Raw genomic sequence first — 20,552 nt, forward strand, 5'->3', positions numbered from 1 at the left:
GGAATCAATTCCCCACAGACACTGAGGGATGACTGTACGACACTGTCAGTGTAAATCTTTGCCATCCTTGTTAAGCTCTACCTTGCAAATTTAATAAATACGTAGAAATCTGAGGTCAACAATACTATGCATAATTAGTTAGGAGTTTTCTCAGAGAGGAAAAATGATGTAGTAGTCTTTTAAAAACAGAATAGACAATGATCTGGTAATAAATCTGTTCAATCAAGAGTATGAGAAAGAGCTCAGACCTTCTCTTACAGCAAGTAGGAGATGCCTCCTAACAAGACACCTGCTTACTCTTTAATCCGTATGATAGGACAGGGTCCATGTGGCATTAGGTAAAAAAGTTGCTTCCAAGAGATGGACTAGAGTTGAAAGGGCCAATCACAGCCACCAAGTCCTAAGTGGAATATTGTAGCTCAGGGCAAAATGCAGTGGGAATGTAAATATGTAGGTTATAAACACTAGCTAAGGGCAGACAAGCTGATTTGTGTCTGAGGCAGCTCCTAATAAATTTCTGGGTGCCTTTTACAACCTTATCAAACTAGCTGTTCCAAACACAACAGCTGTGTTGTCTGACTTAAATAGGCATAGTAATTAAGTCTTAACAAAATGAGGAGGAGTTGCTGCCATGATAAAAAGCTAAGAGACACAGTCAGAATGTTGGTAAGGGCTTTAAAAAGTGCTAAAAGGAACATGGAACACCGGATAAGTATTCAGAAGGAAGCTGAACAGAAGCCTTGGTGAAAAATAAATGATATTTTCATCAATGCACCAAAGGTCAGAAAAAGAATAGTAGACTTTAGGGCAGGAAAATATCTTACAGTACCTAACCCAAGACTCTCTTTTTTAACATATGAAGAAAATAAGACCCAAGAAAGGGTCTTTGAGACCCTTGTCACTTGAGACTTCTTTATTTACAGTTTAGATTCTTTCCTCCATACTATTTTGGTCTCCTCTACCTGAGTTTCTTGAGGACAGAGACTTTACCTTTCTAGACCATCCTTCCATTCCATAATCCTTGTTTAATGAGGGATTTTGTGGTCATAAACTCTGGCCTCTTAGGCTTCCTCCATGCAAGTCAATCCTTTCCTTCCAGTTCCCATACACCATGCAAAGCAAGCAAATACTAATGCAACATGTTTCTTTTCATGACTTTATAGAGGAAGTAAATAAGCAGCCAGGTCTACCAGCAAATCATTCTGTTGCTCCAAAGATGAAGGAAGAGCCATACAAGCATCATTCCTTGGAGAGACTAAAATTCACTCCTAGAGGAAGATGGAAAGCTAACATGATGTACATGCTACAAAACAAATCTGACAAATCAGGTCTGCTGGTAGGAGAAAAAGCCCACATTATATGGTTGGTAAATATTTGTCCTGAGTCCCAGGTGGGTGATTCACAAATATCAAGTGAGGAATTAATTTGAGAAGGTCATATGGGTAATTTCATCTCATTTTTGATGATATAAATGCCCTTCACTCTCTTAGCAAATATTTATCTACTCTATGCCAAGCACTGATTTAGACACTGAATATATAGTGGTGGAAAAGCCAAAGTCCTTGCCCTTAGTCACTCAAACACAAAGTCATGGTCCTTCTGACCATTTTTTTCTCAGCCCCTCTGTTATTCAGTATGCTGCATCCTTTCAGATGTCTCTTTTATTCCTTTATCCCCTTTATGTTTGTTTCTAGAGCCAGCACATTGAGCCCAGGTTTTCATCATCTAACCCAGTTTTAGAACTGATCTCCCAATTTTCTTTCAATGTAAAATGTATATCCTGGGCTTCCCTGGTGGCGCAGTGGTTGACAGTCCGCCTGCCGATGCAGGGGACACGGGTTCGTGCCCCGGTCCGGGAAGATCCCACATGCCGCGGAGCGGCTGGGCCCGTGAGCCATGGCCGCTGAGTCTGCGCGTCCGGAACCTGTGCTCCGCAACGGGAGAGGCCACAACAGTGAGAGGCCCGTGTACCGCAAAAAAAAAAAAAAAAAAAAAAAAGTACATCCTGACTAGATTATAGTTTTGAAAATCCTTATTTACTCTGATTAGTTCAATTCTCAAAAGCTTCAAATGGCTCCACACAGCCTACCTCAAACTCCCAACCATCAGCCTCTAAGTTCTGGCTCTACCTCTTCTGTCCAAATTTAATCAACAGGAGTACTTTTCAGAAGCAATTTTAAACTGTACTAATATATTTTACCACATGTCCTATGAATTTATACAAAGAGAGAAAAGATTTGTGAGACAAGCAATTCTTTCATTTATGTGGGTTAAGTTAATGGAAAAGTTATTTTAAATCAACATAAAGTAAATAGATTCTAATGTTCCCATAGAAAAATGTCATTACAAATATTTTCACTCTTGACTAAGAAGTTAATACCCAAAATTTTTATTGCAAGTCAAGATAGTGGAAGAAGTGCTGTAAATCAAAACAATATCAGTAGGATTTTCTTTTCTATGGAAATAGCTATACTTCTAACCAAGAACCTACTGAGCACCCCTTCGTGGAACCCACAATCACTGTCTATTGTCAACTATAAGTCACCTCCATGTGCACTGTAAAATATAAAGATTTCTAAAGTATATGTAAGCAATCAAGGTAATACAATCATAAGAATGCATTTAATATGATATGCTATCAAAACTTACACAATTTTCTTTGCTTACTTGATAACTTCTACTTTATTTTCACTGCTGTAAAGCAGAAGGTGAGAGACACCTTCACCAAGGACATAGAATTTAGGAGGTTTACCTTGAGTCAACTCTGAGATCATCTTCAAGAAAGAGAGACCTAGGGCTACTTGTGACTTTTTTCAGTGATACTGACACAGAGATATCTAAATTGTTGGTGCCCATATTTTTCTCTCAAGGAAAATTTTCCTGTAGTAAACTTAAAAGCTTAAGCATTAGAGATTAAAGGTCTTTGTGTCTTTGTAAACTTTCTTGAGTGGCAATATCACTAGCATAATCATCTTACAATAACTAAAAGTGAGCCTCTTGATTAAATTTTAATCTTTTTAATCTCTTGTCACTTCTTACTTCAGAGTGTTAAAAAGACCCAAAATGTGATGGGCAAAGCTAAGCCCAGAGAACTTAGCAGTAAATTTTATTTGGACCAAGTGAAGCAAGGCTCTCCACCTTAGTCACAATTGAGCTGCTAGCTTATAGTTATGGAAGGCAGCCAGCCTTCAACATCTAATCAGTCAGTTAGGTGAATTTTTGTAGATAGATTATATCCTCAGGTTAGTGGCTAATTTTTTTTGACAAACATATGAAACTGTTAAATACAAATGTTTTTGCTCCAGTGTGTATCAAAAGCCTTTAAAATATATGTGTCTGTTGATCAGTAATAGACTCAACAATTTCACTTATAGTATTTTTTCCTAAGAAAATAAGCATCAAGTATGCAAAGATGTATTGATAAGAATGTTCCTCACAATATTGTTTATAACAATGAAGAAAAGGAAATAATCTAAGTGTCCATTATTAAGGAAATAATTAATAAATAAGGATGAATCTAGGCAAAGCAAAACCGTCTCAGACTGAATTCTGGCCAGAAGCAGGGGCCAAAAGGATTTGCATTCAGGTAGTTTATTTTGAGAAGTGAACCCAAAGAAGGGTTGTGAGGGACCAGGAGGAACTGAACAAGGAAGAAGGAAAACCCAATAAAGGTGTATTATCAAACCATAAAATATAGGAAACTGGAGCTTGATCTAACTGGAGGTCTCTAAGGTATCACACAGATTGTGCCTTTCTACGAGATCAGTTTCCTGATTCTCAGGGAACATTTATCCACCAGTTCTCATCCCCCACTAGTGAAGCTTTTCCTATGAGGATTAACATCCTCACACTTCAAGTCTGCCCATGCTCAACTGCTAAATAGGTCCCTGCAGATTTCCCACATGGGGTATGAGAAGCTCAGGGCAGAAAGAGAAACACACAGTGCAGGTAAAGGAGGTATGTGTAAGGTAACACCTGCGCAATGGCTGAAGTAAAACTGGGGCTGAGAGGATGTGAGATATGAGAGCTGGAGGTGTCTAACACAAATACCACATGCCACAAAAGCAATGGCATTGTTCTATTATCTATTGACATGAAAGATGTCTGTTATTGATATGAGAAAAACAAAGTTGTTACAGCAGCTTACAAAATACTATATATAGTATGATCCCATTCATTTTAGTTAGCTAGCCTTAGTTTCTATAATACTAACAGAGTCCCTCAAGGTAGATTTTAAAGGGAGGAGGGTGGTTTAGTGGAAGAATCAATGGAGCAATAAGGGAAACAGGAATCTCAGAGAAACCATGGTATAGACAGCCCTCAGGGGGAAGGAAAGCCCCTGAACTTAGGGATAGCTCTGATACTGAGTACTGTCTTCACTTCCCTCTCAGTCTCACTAACAACCTAGTTCTGCTCTTCTCTCAATCTTGATTGGCTCCCTCACCCTATTCTTTGTACCTCTGAATCTCTGCTTCTTCATCTAAGACATCGTTTCTGCCTCTTTACAGCCTTTATGTCCCACTACAATTGTACTGGTTGTTTATAGGTGGCATCCACTCTAACTAGTAGATGAATATGCCATATCATTTGTTAAATATTTTCAATATCAACTGTGTATACACACATGAACACACACGCATATGCATTATGCATTTATGGAGGAGGAGAAGAGACATGGAAGAAAACAGAGAAGAAATCATCAGAGAGAAAAGAACTTGAACCAGAGCCAGTGGAGGAAACTATAACTGTCATTGCACACAAAAATATACAGTTTATGTATACAGCAGCAACACACACACAGAGGAATTTCCTTCAGCCCAATGCCAGAAATAACTCCTTCTCCGTTTAGTCTATACATAGAATGTGGTTAGTAAAAGGGAGAAGAGAGAATATGAAAAAATTTGTTCTCTCCATCTCCAGAGAATGTGTGTTTCCCTGGAGAAAAGTGAGGAGAAAGTAGCTCATTAATATATCTTTCTACAATAATAAAAGCAGCTAGGTACCCAGACTCTTGTAACTAAATATATGAGATCCAGGAAACATAAAGTGCTCATAGCAGCCTCAGCTTTAAGAATTAGATGCTTTACCAGGTTTCCCCATAAGAAATCTGAAGCAGAAGACCTTTCTTATTTATCTTTGCATGTCCCAGCACACAGTAAACAGTCAATATTGGGAAATATTCCATTAAAACTTCAAGTACCTTAAATAAATATTACTTATAGCTGATATCTGTTGTGTTGGCCCCTATATTCATCATGAATCTCCTTAAAAGAACTGCCTTCCCACCAATTTCAGGCCATGTAGTTTAAATGACTTGTCCCCACTCTTAAATCTAAAGGCATGACTGAACTTAGTTAATCAGCAGATTTAATTCTCTCATGCAAAGTGAGTGATTCAAGGATGAGCACATGACCTACTTCAGGCATTGAGAACCAGACCCAGGGCCTTTGATCATCTGTTGAGAATGATAGGTCTTCTCCTCTCCAGTAGATGATTCTGTCTAAGAATGAGGCCTATATGTGGAAGAGAGAGAAGTTGAGGTAAGACGCAGCCCTGGAGATATTTCTGGAGCATCTGTGTCAAGCAACAGTTAATCACCCCACTGTACTTGCCAATTATAAAAACCAATAAATTCCCTTTTTGATTAAAATCTTTTAGGTTAAGCTTTCTTCACTTTCAACCAAAAGAAACTTAACTGATACACTGCTTATTACATACAGATGCTAACTGGTTTCTACGATTTCTTCCAGGAATACATTTAGATCAGACCCAGTCAGAAATAAGCCTTTTGCCAATAGAGTATTCTCTAAGGGAGCCTTTTATTTTCCTGGTTTTGAATGCTCTGGACTCTGGGTCCCTAAATCTTGAGTTTAATTGATTCAACTGTATTCTTATAGTATAGATATTTATTTATAAAAAGACCTTACATGATCTAAATTTCAGAACTTTATGAGGACTTGTTGAGAATGATAACTTACCTTTTGTAATGAGACCATTAGAACTCTAAAAATGTTAACTACATTTGGCTGCCAAAACAGTCTCTATTTTTGTCCAGATTTCTCTTTTCCTTTCATTGTCCAAGCCAGTCCTCTACTTTTTTCATATTAGGTATGGGGTAGCACATTACTTCTCAATATCAGGGTCCTTATTCATATCCATTAGGGTTATTTGCAGTCTCTATCTACAGTGCCTCTAAATTCACTTTAAAATACCAAGTCCTTATTAATAACACTCTTAAAGAGGTCTCACCAGGCCTTCCTAGTACTTCAGACAATTTTTAGCTCTATGGTTCTTCCCAATTTAAAAACAAAATGAATTTCACAAACAGAATTGAAATGTCAAATTTTACTACCATCTGGATTTTAAAACTGCAAGAAAAACTAGGTTTGGGTTGCTTTATTTTTGTAGCCAAAGTGAATGTATTACAGTACATTTGTTTTCAGACCATTTATCTCTTTATCCTGCATTTCACTTCAGGGGAATAAGGTATTCAAGGGAAAAAAAGGAGACCATCCAGAAAATTCTAAGAGGGAGCCTATAAAATTCAGTATTGCATTCGATATAATGGAAGAAAAATCTTCCAGCTTCTCTTCATCATCATCATGAGGATAAACCCGATCTGCTCACTGCACTGAATTTAGAACCGTGAATGTGAGTTAACAACTTGGCTCTGCTCCTCTAGGGGCTTACAGTCTGATAAGTACAGACATAAAGGATATATGGGCAACTTAACAAAGGCTTTATGGTCCATCCTTTTAAAGCACAATGTAGCTCCAGTGCCTCCGGGGAAGGAGAAAGAATGGCAGCAGCTGAGATACATCAGGTGGGATAGATCTGACAATGGAGGAGAGGCATGATGAGGGAGGTGAGTTTAAGTCACTCCTGCCTTGGGTAGCAAAGACATCACTTCAGGGAAGAGCCCGGCACTGTGACACATGCAAAAGGTAGCTGAATGATCCTTTGCACTAGAAGACCCCCTACAGAGCATATCATTTGATCCTCTCAAGAACCCTAGCGAGAAGCAGGTCAAGGACTTGTGGACAAAGAATGTTGCCTGCCATTGCAGTAAACAAAGGATGTTGCAGCCATCAAGGCTTCAGCCACTGCAACCACCCCCAAGGGTGCACCCTGAGGGGAACTCAGGACTGAGATAAACAGGATACTGGCCTGAGATAGTTAAGGTGCATATCAAAGGAATAGTTTCAATAAGCCCAGACTCTTGCATCTTCCCATACATAGAAAAGCACTAAATTAATTAACTAGAGATATCTGGTTTTTCTTTAATTAGCAGTAATCTTTTGATGTTCAACTGCCTGGTTTTTTGTTTGTTCTGCAAAAACTCCTATATATCCTGGTTCCTTTCTTACCTCTTTGGAACAGTCCCTCAGGGCTATCTGAGAGGCTGTATCCTGGGATTAAGTCCTCAGTAAGGAGGACAAGAAACAGTCTGTCTGAAGGCACAGATAAAAGTGAAAAGGAAAGGTGATATGTTTAGAGAGTGAAATGAAGTCTACCAAGACTTGACCAGAGAAAGCAGCAAAAAGGTAAACTAAAGTAGGCAGGGCCCAGATTATAGAGAGCTGTACACTGTGCTAGGACTATGGTTGTTATCCTAAAGTAATGGAAAGCCAGTAAGAGTTCTAACCAGAAGAGTGATACAAATAGACTTACACTGATAAAAGATTATCCAACTCCAGAGAAGAAAATGAACAGAAGGGACGGAGGGCAGGCCTAGAGTAAAACACCAATTGAGAAGATATTGTAATAATGGAGCTTGAATCAGAGGAAAAAGAAGTCATACTTATAAGGACACTAAATAGAATTGACCAAAAAGCTCTAACTATCTCAACTAAAGGAAGGAAACTCATCTTCTCATAAAACAGGAAGGTCCAAGGAGTAGGCTTAGGCGCAGCTGGATCCAAGGATTCACATGAAGTCAACAGGTCCTCCTCTCCATGACACAAACCTATGTTGGAAATATATCACTTCTTGCTGCCCAAAACCATTTTTATAGTTTTATAGTTTTCCACATTGTGAATCCTGCCTTCCAAAAGTAGAATATAAAAAATTACATTTACCAGACTCCTTTGCAGCTAAAGCAAAATGATATGATCTACGCTTTGCCAGATACAACCATACAAGACTTGCAGTGCTGGCCTTGCACTGGGAAAATGATTGAGTTTCTGACAATATCAGTGGTCAAGTTGTCTTATTCTCCTGGGGCATCAATGGCACAGATTTTGGTATCAGTTTCAGGGTTGGGGGCATGTTAAGTAGCAGTAGGTAGTAGGAATGTTGCTTCTGCTAGAATAATTTTTCAGTGAAGTTAGGCATTGTTCTCAGCTCTACTGTTCCTGGTTGCAAAGAACATGGCAATGAAATATCAAGCCTGTTTTCCAGTAATCCTGGAAATTCCTCAAGCTACCTAATATTTTTTAATAAATTCATTTTTGTTTAATTTAGCTGGACTATCTGGAATTGATTCTGATGTTCACAACCAAGAATGCTGACTATTATACCACTCACTTCTTCTTGGCTACTTTTATGTGTTGGCCTCATTCTTCTCATGTTGACTTTCTCCACATGGCAGAGAAAAGAGCCACCAACAGCTAGTAATTGGCAATTTCCAGCTCCATGACCCAAAAGGCAAGTCCCCTCAGCACCAAATAAAAGAGTGAGGGGAATAATAACAGCTGCCATTAATACAGCACAGTAATATATAGCACTAATATAACAGACACCTTTCAAGATATTCTACATATATTAACTCATTCAATCTTTACAATAGTAGGTGCTATGATTTTCCCTCATTTTTCAAAGAGGGAAATGATGTACTAAATTCCTGCATACAGATAGGAAGTGACAGAATCAGAATTTGAACCCAAGCTATTTGATTCCAGAGTCTCTGCTCCCAATTCTGGGGTATTCCAACATAGATGCTGAGTAAAGAACAAGTACCAGCAAAAGTCCAAAAAGGTCAACCCCTGGGGTGGGAAGAAAGAGAAAAATGTGGTAGCTTAGAGAAGAAAGAGTTTCAAGAAAGAAGGAGATATTTATCTACTCAAGCAAGAATCAGCAGTTAGTCTTCAAAATATGTCATATATTCAATTATCAAGAGATCTCTGAGAAATTTCAAAATGGTAAAGCTACATCTATGAAGGAGTCAAAATGAGTTGTCAATAGGATTTCATTACCTATTTACAGTCATCACTTCAGAATTATTCACTACCATGTTTCATTTGTGAAGCAAACAATAAACATTATTAAATGTGAAAAGAAGATGAAGGGGGAGGAGGAAGAAAGAGAGGTCAACTCTGTTAGATGTTAGTGAGAGGTTGAATGAAATTGTGATAGAAAACTGACCATTAGATTGATAGCTGGTAGATTAGATGGTACTAAAAGGACCAATTTCAAAAGAGTGGTGGGTAAAAAAAGTGCCCATGCAATGGGCTTATGAAAAGAAAAATGGGAAGTGAAAAAGTAGAGACAGTATAAACAAGTAATTTGTGGATTGTGTAAAGAAAGGGAGAGAAATGGAACATAGGAGGGGTATGCAGGGCCAAGGGAGGTTTATTTTTAAAGGTGATCCATAATAATACATCTTTGTATTGTGTTAGGAATAATTAAATGATGAAAGAAAAAACAAAAATGAAAGAGAGAATATAACTCCAGTATTGAAGTCCTTAAGTAAACAAGCAGGATGTGATCCAAGATACCGAAGGAGGTGTTGGATGTTAAGAGCGAAACACTACTCCCAGTGTAACAGAAGGAAAAGTAAAATACATGGAGTGTATAGATGCATGTATGTTTCAGGAAGGGGGACCCCTTCCAGGGCCCGAGAGCGGGCTTTTGTCTAACACTCAGGAATGAATTGTCTGAGGAGACACACGTGCTGACAAAGCAAGAGACCTTATTGGGAAGGGGTACCCGAGTGGAGAGCAGGAGGGTTAGGGAACCCCAGAGGACTGCTCTGCCACGTGGCTCACAGTCTCGGGTGTTATGGGAATGGGGTTAGTTTCTGGGTTGTCTCTGGCCAATCATTCTGACTCAGGGTCCTTCCTGGTGGCACACACATTGCTCAGCCAAGATGGATTCCAGTGAGAGGGATTCTGGGAGGTTGGCAGGACATATGGACTGGAGTCTCCTCTCTCCTTTTGACCTTCCCTGAATTCTTCTAGTTGGTAGTAGCTTGTTAGTTCCACATTCCTTACCAGGACCTCCTTTTTAAGATAACTCATGCAAGTGGTTACAATGTTGCCTGGCCAGGGCAGGCAGTTTCAGTCAGTGTTTCCCCTAACAAATCCCCCCTGAGAGACTTCATACTCAAGATACTTCTTGGGAATTGGGGCAGAGGTCTCTTTCTTCTGTAACTACTTCCTGCTAAGAGTGGGCATAGTCCTGCCTAGTACAGTAGAAGTCTCTCGCTACCTGATCTAAATCGAGGTATTCTGTGCCCAAAACTGGCATTCACCCCTGTAGTAACAACAATTTAGCTGAAACTGTTGGACCCTGTCAGGATGAACCTTGTAAGCAGCTGAAACAGACGAGGGCCAAACAGGAGGCCTAACAGGATGGTCATCACCAGGCCCAGAAAAGGAAGGCAAAATTTGGGGTGAGGTCTGCAGAGTGTGTGACTTTCTTCTGATCGATTGGTAGTGAGGTAACAGGGCAGTGCTCCAGGAATCTTGTGCTCAGCCTGAAGTTAACATCCTCCACCTGAGTGGAGGCCTTAGTTCCTGCAGAAGAACTCAAAGATATTGTTATGCATACTCCTTGAGGTGGAACCAGGACCCTGCCCCAAGGCTGTACCACCACTTCATGGCTCCTCCCCTGCTTTTGCATCCCCTCCCTTCCCTGATTAGCAACTGTTTGAATCTGTCCTTTGGAACTCAGGGAAGGTCAAGGAGGCTGAGTGGAGCCTATATCCTACAAACATGAAACAGGAGACACAGAAAGGATTTGTACTCTGGAGCCCCCCAGAGTCCTGCTCAGTTTCAGTTCAGGGAACTGGGCAACAACAGTGCTGGCCACTTCCTGCTACAACAGGGCATAGTCCTGCCTGAATCTGGAGAATAGACACTGAACTGGAAATATTTCTGATTTCCAAGTCCTGGTTCTGAGTCTTGCACGATTAAAATCTCAATCCCTTGGTCTGCCATTTTGGTGTAACAGACCCAATTAGAAGTAGTTGGAGGAGTGACAACAGGATTTTAATAGGCAAAATAAACCTCATTTCTTTTCAGGAGAATAAGCCTAAAACACAGTCTGGACCTGGTGCTTTGGGGAGACTTGTAGCCAGGTAGCCAGTTATCTAGTTTTATTGAGGTAGGTTTTAACTTTTAATGTGGTATTAACACATAGATAACAGGTGCTATTGGTCATCATACATGTCTCTCTTTTTGTTAATGTATGATCTAAAGGAATTCCGTTGTCTAAAAATGTAATAGTTACAAGAGGAGACCTTTAAAAAGTAAGGTTGCAGTTACCAGCTGCCAGCAGACATTATTTTGAGAATGGCTGGTGGCATCCAAGTCTGACACAGCTCAGAAAACTCAAGTTCTTAGCAATACAAGGACTTGTCTGAAATCACACCCACAGTGTCATCTACTTATTTCTTTGGATGTCTAAACCATAGCTACTCCATTTTGACTTTTAATTGTAATATTCTCCTTAATAGCCAAAGCAGATGTCACCATTAATGATGTTAGTGTTTCTCTAGGTATAAGAAGATGCAAGAATTTGGGCTCAAAGAATCTTCTCCTGAAAATATCTAACTATCTGAAGGCCTGTTCTGCCAGTTTTTCCCGGAGCACAGACTGCCTCATTCCTGATTTCCACTCTGAACTCCTTTCAGGGGGTGTTGAAGGTCAGCAGCTGCAGTGGCTCATGATTTAACCTTTGTAGAGGCAGACAGCAAGTGCAAATGGCAAGTGCCAATTTCCAGTCAACAGGGCCCCTTCATGGCCATAAATTTGACCATGGTTTGGGGGGCATTTCATGACCATTTCATTCCATGGTGCTAGGAATGCTCATTCCCAGGCCTGGCAAAGAGTTTTCTGATAGGCTACTCAATGTGCTATTACTGGACTAGGCCTTAGGAGTAGCCAAAAAGTCTCTGGACCACCTGTCTTACTAGTCTCTTACAGTCCAGGAAAAGATTCCCTCTTGTTGCTTCTCCTCATATCTAGAGTTACACTATTACCATCATTGATCTTACATGGAACCATATATCATCATTTTATCAGAGGCTCAGTCACACATTTGGTAATGTAAGAAACAACAATTTTGTAAAACAGGTGAAATACAAATAACACAGCTAGCAGTATTAGTGAAGTCATAAGTAAGAATTAAGCGAGCTTCTATTATGTGTGGCCCAGTATATCCCAGGTTGTCTGACTTAATCTGTTCTGTACCAATCCTTTATCTTTAAGGTATATTATATATTGGCACTGTCCATAAGGCACCCAGCCCAGTTTCCTAATGTTACTAGACTGATTATCCCTAGTATGATTTAATTGTTCCCAACACAGAGGAGCCTTTAAACTTAAATTACCATGGCCTGGTGTTAACTACATAAATCCATCCCATAATTGTGGGAGGTCTTATTCCTTGGCTGAAATTTTGCTTGTTGCTATGATTGAGCCTGAGTAATAAAGAAAAATTTATGGCCGGAGTCAGAGTGGGATCATTAATTGGCTAGGTGAGGGGATCCCACCTAGTAATATTAATAGTGGCCTCAATAGGACTATAATTACTCTCTTCTAGAAAAAATTTCCTAAGAGCCAACCAATAAGAGCCTTGGAGTAGAGAAATCCACCAAGGTAACCCAGAAGTACTAGACACAGGTAATTGGCCACAAACCCAACAACTGGATTGATTTTTAAAACTAGCATAGGATCGTGCCCATGACAGGAAAACATTTGAATCATATGCAAGGGTCCAAGAAGTCAAGAAAACATTATAAATGATCATACGAGTCAGGTCCAGGATCTTGGGCAAGCTGTCTACTTCTGATGTCGTCTTCTTCTCATCCTGGTATGAGTGTAGTTTCTCTTTTGTTTGAGCGTTGTTTTAAGGTGATTTTGAGGTCAGCCACCCTCTCCATAGGCCAGTCCAGTGCAGGGGCCCTTTGTGAGTGGAAATTAATCCAGGAGTCAATTCCCTTCAGTTTCACTGTGCATGAGCTAGTTAAGAGTACCTGATAAGGGTCCTTCTGTCCAGGTTGGAGAGAGTCTTTAAATTATGTCTGTTCCAGCATGCATAATCTCCTGGTTGCAGGTCCTGGGGCATCTGATCTTCATTCAAAGATAGACTACTGAGATAGACTTGAGAAACAAACTTAGAGTGTCCTTCAATTAAACTTTACATTTATATAACATGACAGCAAGGAACTACCTGGGAGGTAAGTCTTAATAAATACAGACCCTCCATTAACAAAACCAGAATTTAATATTCACTGAAACATAATCTTTTTCTCTCTAAAATTACCCTCAATTTTACCAAATATAACCAAATTAAGAGTAATTTGCAAAATAAGTCTGGTCTCAATAAACTTGGCCTGATGATTTATATAACTATAATTCATGATATAGACTTTTTGTGTGTGTGTGTGAAACTTTTATAAGGAGTCTCAGACTGAACTTTTAAAAAATCTCTCAGGGCTAGGAAAGTCATGCCAAGGGCTTATCACACATTTTGCCTAATAGATCTAGGTGAATTCCTACCTTTTCAAGGTCCCCAAAATACCTTGAGATTCCTGTACCTGTTAGTAAGGTAGCTTTCCTAATTTACCTGATAAAGCTGTTGAGAACATAAGAGTTTCCAACCTCTGGAGGGAGCAGATAGAGAGAAAAGATAAATGTTTCAATTCTGCTTACAAATGTTTAATTTACTAAATTACTGTATATCATAATTAGTTTGAGGGGAAGGTTTTTCTTACACCTGGAAAATGTAGATTCAAACCAGGAAATTTTCAGATAGAAACCATAAAAATTATAACCATATTCACCAGTTCACTCAGTCCTTTTGTTAAGTTTTTATGAAGCCGTCAGGTTTTTCATTAGAATTCTTCAATTTTTTACCCAGTTCAGCATCACGGTCTGAAAGTCCGAAACTTGTATTTATCCAAAAGTCTTTTCTATAAATCTTCTTGAAGCGGAATCATTTTTTCTTTTGCAAAGGCATCAGAATAAAACCATGACTGTCTATAATGACAGAAGACTTAAGAAGGCATATTTAAAATCTGATTACAATGCAATTGACAAAGTAACTTGGTTATTGCTGTGACATACAACACTTTCAGATAATAACTAGAATTATGACTGACAACATTTTACCAGGACATGACAGAATTTTAGGAACTCCATATAATTCCTAGAACATCTATATTAGTAACATTTACCATACAATATAACCTAAGAATATTTGTTATTCATTTGACAATACTTCTCATGTAATTTAACATACAAAATGAACTTAATTAGTTTAATATTTCTCTTTGGGATGTTTCAGGAGCCCTTTGAAGCATTGCAAAGTTAGCTAGAGGTCAATGAAACTTCATTACAATTTGATTTGGGAAGCTTTATCAAAACAATATCAAAAAGGGTTTAGAACACTCAGTCAGATAGGATCATAGTCACTGTGAAACAATAGTTATTCACTTAGCCGAAGTGACAAAAGATTTCAAAGACAAATACAGAACAGATCACTTAAAAGGTAAAGAAACTTAAAATCTGTTATCAAAGGGAGTTCAACATTTTAAGAAAACTTGTCTCTTAACAGAGAGAAAAGCCAAATTCAAGTTTAACATCAGCTTACTTTTAAAATTCACTTACCCAATTAAATTTATTTTAAACTTAGTCAATCCTGCCATCCACAAACCCTCCATCACTTTCTTTAACCTTATTAGTCTATCCCCCATTTTCTTCTCCATCCAGAACCAGCTCTATGACAGACTCACTTACTCTTCCCTTATTAAAATGTAATTCCATTCCTCATACCATCTTCACTGAAAACACATTTCCTACTTCATACTCAAATGCTTCCTTTATTATTTTTATTAGCCCTAATTACATGTTTAAATGAGTCCTCAAATCTTAATTTCTAGTGAAAACTAAGAAGTAAGCAATTATGAACTGTCTTACATTAGCACTCTGTAGATTGGTAAACATAAATACCAGTGATGATTTCTAAAATCATTTGTTTTCTTATAGAGAGCATCTCAGGGTGGCACCAAACATATTCACTAATAGTCTTAAATACCTGTAGTTTCTCTGTTTAGTAATTGATGTCTTTAATTTCTATTAAACCTAGGTACAATAAAGGTATTATACTTAATGTTGATGACTCTAAAGACATGCCTGTATTAATTAGATTAGCAAACTAAGTTTAATACCAGATATTAATTTAATACTTTAATATTTCCCACTTCACATGAACCTAAAATTAATTCTGGCCAGTTATATTCTATATTTTCCAGAATTTATATAAGCACTTAACTTCCTCTAAGCCAGTTAAGTAGAGCTCATTGACAGATTTTGATAATACCATCCAAAAGGACAGACATATATAATATATATAATGCACAGAGACATATAGCCAAACACAACCAGAAATCTCATAGCTTAACAGAACCAGAATTTCCTGTTTCACAAGGCAGAATGGGCTTCACAAATCACAACACAGAATACAAAGTATAAAACACACACAGGCCTGGCTGTCCTAATCAGACACTCCTTTAAATACCAGATTGCAGTCTCTCAGAAAACCTCCTACAGAGACACAGAACTTCAGATCCAAGTACTAACAGAGTAAACGGAAATATCTCAGGTCTTCAAAGATTTCAAAGGGAGGAAAGGAGGCCAGATTGAAAGATGAGGGGAAGGGGGGAAAAGGGGGTGGCCTTACAGACATCTCCTGCCACCTGCAGATGCCCAGGCATTACAGGACTTTTCCCTGGGCTTCCAGGAAGGGAGGACGGGAACTCGGCCCTACCAGAAACTAGATACCAGATACCAGACCAGAACCAGAATTCGAGTTCTCTGCTTACCGGAGGTGATCAGGCTCCAACCCTCGGATCAGGTTGAGGCCCTTCAACCAGACGCTGGCGTCCAGGACCAGGACAGAAATAAAAAGGGTAAGATAGGAGGCGTTGAAAATAGGGAAGGGAAAAGAGGTCAATAAAGTCTCTTGTTCCTTACCCAGTCGGGGCATTCTGGCCAGTCGTCCACGTCAGGAAGAGACCAGGGACAAAAAGGTCCCAGTTGCAGCCGCAAGGTCTGATCCGTCGGCGGGCAAGCTGGTCTCCGAGTACCCCAAGTTGTCAGGATGTCAGTCGTAGCAAAGAAGAGGCCTTGCCAGAGTAGCCATTTGTTGCAGGAAGGGGACCCCTTCCAGGGACCGAGAGTGGTCTCTTGTCTAACACTTAGAAATGAACTGTCTGAGACATACGTGCTGACAAAGCAAGAGACTTTATTGGGAAGGGGCACCCGAGTGGAGAGCAGGAGGGTTAGGGAACCCCAGAGGACTGCTCTGCCACGTGGCTCACAGTCTCGGGTGTTATGGGAATGGGGTTAGTTTCTGGGTTGTCTCTGGCCAATCATTCTTACTCGGGGCCCTTCCTGGTGGCATGCACATCATTCAGCCAAGATGGAGTCCAGCAACAAGGATTCTGGGAGGTTGGCAGGACATATGGACTGGAGTCTCCTCTCTCCTTTTGACCTTTCCTGAATTCTTCTGGTTGGTAGTAGCTTGTTAGTTCCACATTCCTTACCAGGACCTCCTGTGTAAGATACTCATGCAAGTGGTTACTATGTTGCCTGAGCAGGGAGGGTGGTTTCAGTTAGCATTTCCCCTAACACTGATAGGAAGTTTTAGTGATAGGAATATGGGATAGTACTTAGTTAAATGCATTTAACTGGTTAAGATTATAAAGGGAATGAAAGTATAGAGGTTTGAGAAGATAGGTTGTCCTAGAGTGTAGCAGAGTGAACGTTACAGGAAACTACAATATAATAGCTTGTCTGGCAGCATTGGATACTATTTGGGATTTAGGGTGGATAACTTTAGACAAGCCCAGTCAGCATGGTTGTATAAACTTTCTCTACAAACATCACTTGCTCAGATGTAGTCACAGCATAGGATAATTGGGTTTCACAAGGTTGGTTTTTTTCAAATGAATGCTATGGAGAGAGAGAGGGACAATGAAGTTCAGCTTTTCTGCAAAGTTGTGACTAAAATGCCAGATCATAAAAAGTAGCTGAACAAGAAGGTAAATGATAATATGAAAGAGAAGAAAAAATTTTAAAATAAAAAGCATAGAGTCAGTGGATTGAATGTCCCTATGGTGTCAAAGAATAGTTCCAAGGGAGCTAGTAGGAGTGAGATTGATGCTCCAAAGGTGGTGATCAGACAGTGGGACAAAATGTGCTGTCCAGAGATTTTGAAGAAGGAGAGGCTATCGGTAATAACTACCAATAATATCCATGGTGTGAAAATGGCAATGACCAGCTGCAGTAGGGTGGAGGAGATTACTGGAGTTGAGAAGTTCAAAAAATTAAGAGACCAAGGTGCTGAGTGGACCATCTACATAGTTAAGTTGATTGTAGGAATAAACAAAGACAGTAAACCGCATGATAAAATCACCAAAGAATGATGGCAAAGAGATTCTGGAAGATGATTTAGGAGAGATATTAGGTGGTAAAGTCTGAAGACATGAGCTCAATGGACTTGGGGTTTTCAAAGTCCAAAGAAGGGTAGATGGTTTGGCAGGATGAATAGGAAAGAAGAAGACAACTATTCTACCTACAAGTCCTGAGACAAATAAGAGGTGAAAGAAAAGACATCTTCCATTTGAGTGGGACAGCCAGGTTTCAGTTAGAAGAAGAAGGCAAAGCAAATGTTCAGAGAAGAGTCTGGAACACAGGAGAGTTTGCTGATGGCAAACCAGAAATCCCAGAAAGTACAGTGGAGAAATTTGAAAATTATGGGGAAGCACAGGAAATGGAGCCAGATTAGGGAGGTAGAAAGCAGTGTCAAGATATGTAACATGTGGTGATGACCTGGGAGGTTGCTGGTAACTGGAATATGGGGTGTGTTGGGAGTAGTCCCAAAAAGCTGGAGGAAGGTGAGTGACCAGAGTCATCCAGAGTATTTACCTGGGAGGTGTGGGGTCATTGTTTACTATCTCATCAGGGGTGTCTGGGGCTGGGGAATTGAAGAGGGTCTCCTTGGGGAATAGGTCATTTTAGTCAGTAGGCTGTTCAATGAGCAGAGCTGGCTGGGAAGGAGCTATTTCACTGAGAGTACTAGTTGCTGTTGAGTCCTCCAAACCCTGGTATCTCCCTTCATTGCACTGTTGTCACAACCTGAGCACCAGTGGGCTGTTGGTTGCTCCCCCAGATGGGAGGGGTAAACAGAAGGGTCATAGTCTATCTCAGGGCAGAAAGTTTTATGGCAACTGGGTAATGAGGCCAGGTGAGAAGCTAGAGCCACTAGTTTCTCTTCTTCTGAAGAGGTACAGGAGATTTTAAGTGTTTTCTTGTCACCAGGAATTCTAGCCTTTAACCAACAAGTTTCCTTTGCTCCATTTTGTCCCATTACCCAAATTTTGTCTCTTTGGACTCCAGAAAAGTTCTCTTCTTCCCTAACCATTATTTTAACAAATGATACAAGATAGGTATAATTGAACTGTCTTCATGCAACATTTCAAAAAAACTCCAATGATATTTGAAACTTCAGATAACTACTGTTCCCTTATCACCTTTGTTCCCATTCCCATCAAAACAAAACAAAATATAGGTAGAGAAAGACACATGACAGATAGATAGATAGATAGACACATAGATACATAGATAGATAGATAGATAGATAGATAGGTAGATAGATAGAAAGGATAGGCAGACTAACAGGTGGATAGACAGATGGATGATAGCTAATAGATGAACGAGAAAAGAGAAGGAAAGGAAAGGAAGAGAACAGAAAAGAGAAGAGGAGAGGAAAGGAGGGGAGGGGAGGGGAGAGGAGAGGTAGGAGAAGAGATAAGATTTGGGTAACCCTTTGAGGGCTAAAAAAATGTCTAGGTATTCTTTGGACTAATCCAGTCTTACAGTCTTGTGAAAAGGATAATCTTATTTAGAAATCTAATTAGCAAAATGAAAGCTAATTTCCAAATTCCTCAACTTCTACATCCAAAAAATTAGTACAACTTCCAGACTAATGTAGATTTGAAGTAGGAAAGGCCTAAAGGAACAGTTAGAAGGCCACTTTGGTATTGTCTTCCTAACATCCGAATCAGAACTGTTCTTAAAATCCCTGGGGTAAAAGAATCAGTTCAGAGGCAAAGCCAGAGAGTTTTGTCCAAAGATCTGCTATAAATAGAACATGAACCCTGATCTTGCCAGGGAAACAAGATTCTTAAATCAGGGTTAATCTCACTATTATGATGAGACACTGTCATTGTCTCTCAAGAAGGATCAGTCAGTGGCTTACGGCAGCTCAAGGAGGGAATCAGGAGCAGTTCCAAGGGCCACGCCTAAGGCCACTTAAAATTCCCATAGTGATTTGATCCCCTCAGTGGCCCAAAAAACTTCCCCTATTCTCCCTTTAAATAAGCACTGTGGTTTTATTCTTGGTTATAGAACCTATAGGACATTCCAGAGACTCAGATGAGAAAGTAGACATATCCTGGACCAAAAGTTCTCACACTTTGATGTACATGTGAATTCCCCAGTGAGAAGAAACATCATAACTGTAAGCTCCTAGCACCCAACCCTTAAGGTTGATGATTTCAACCTTACCTCACTTCATCTTCATGTGCAATCTCTGGGGAAGATGGTTTTTTTACATTCCTATTTTACAAATGAAGAAACTGAAGCTGAAGGAAGTTAAGTAGCTTCGCCAAGTCACTCCATTAATATATGGTAAGGCAGGTTTTATGTGCAGGATGTCCGATGCCAGATCCTGTGTTGTTTGTATCAACTCCATGAACACCACCCTGTCCACTTATAACCACAGTGTGGGTCCTGAAATTCAGAAGAAAAGGGGTTATTTTTAAAGTTGGGTGGACTTCTTCCCACAAATCTAAGTTGCTTTCTTATTAAACACCAAGTGCGCGCACGCGCAAACACACACACACATACACACACACACACACACACATTTTGCACTTTTTAAAGCTGGCATGGCAGTTATCCAAAAAACATGGGAACACGAGAATTCCCTGGTGGTCCAGTGGTTAGGACTCGGTGCTTTCACTGCCGGGGTCCTGAGTTCAATCCCTGGCTGGGGAACTAAGATCCCTCAAGCACATGGTGCAGCCAAAAAATTTTTTTTTAAAAAATGGGAACTTGTTTAAAATTCTACAGTATTTCAAAGAAAGTAAAATTACCCCCCAAAAAGTGTGAGAATTATTCCTCCCAAGCACAGAATTATTTATGTAGCTACCACAAGTTTTAAAACAATGCTGATGTATGGTGCCATTTGTTCCATTAAAAAGAGAGAGAGAGAGAACTCTCCTGACCTTTTCAGGTTGATTGTTCCTTGATTAGTCAATC

Source organism: Tursiops truncatus, chromosome 5 (assembly GCF_011762595.2).
Source record: "Tursiops truncatus isolate mTurTru1 chromosome 5, mTurTru1.mat.Y, whole genome shotgun sequence".
NCBI classification, from domain to species: Eukaryota; Metazoa; Chordata; class Mammalia; order Artiodactyla; family Delphinidae; genus Tursiops; species Tursiops truncatus.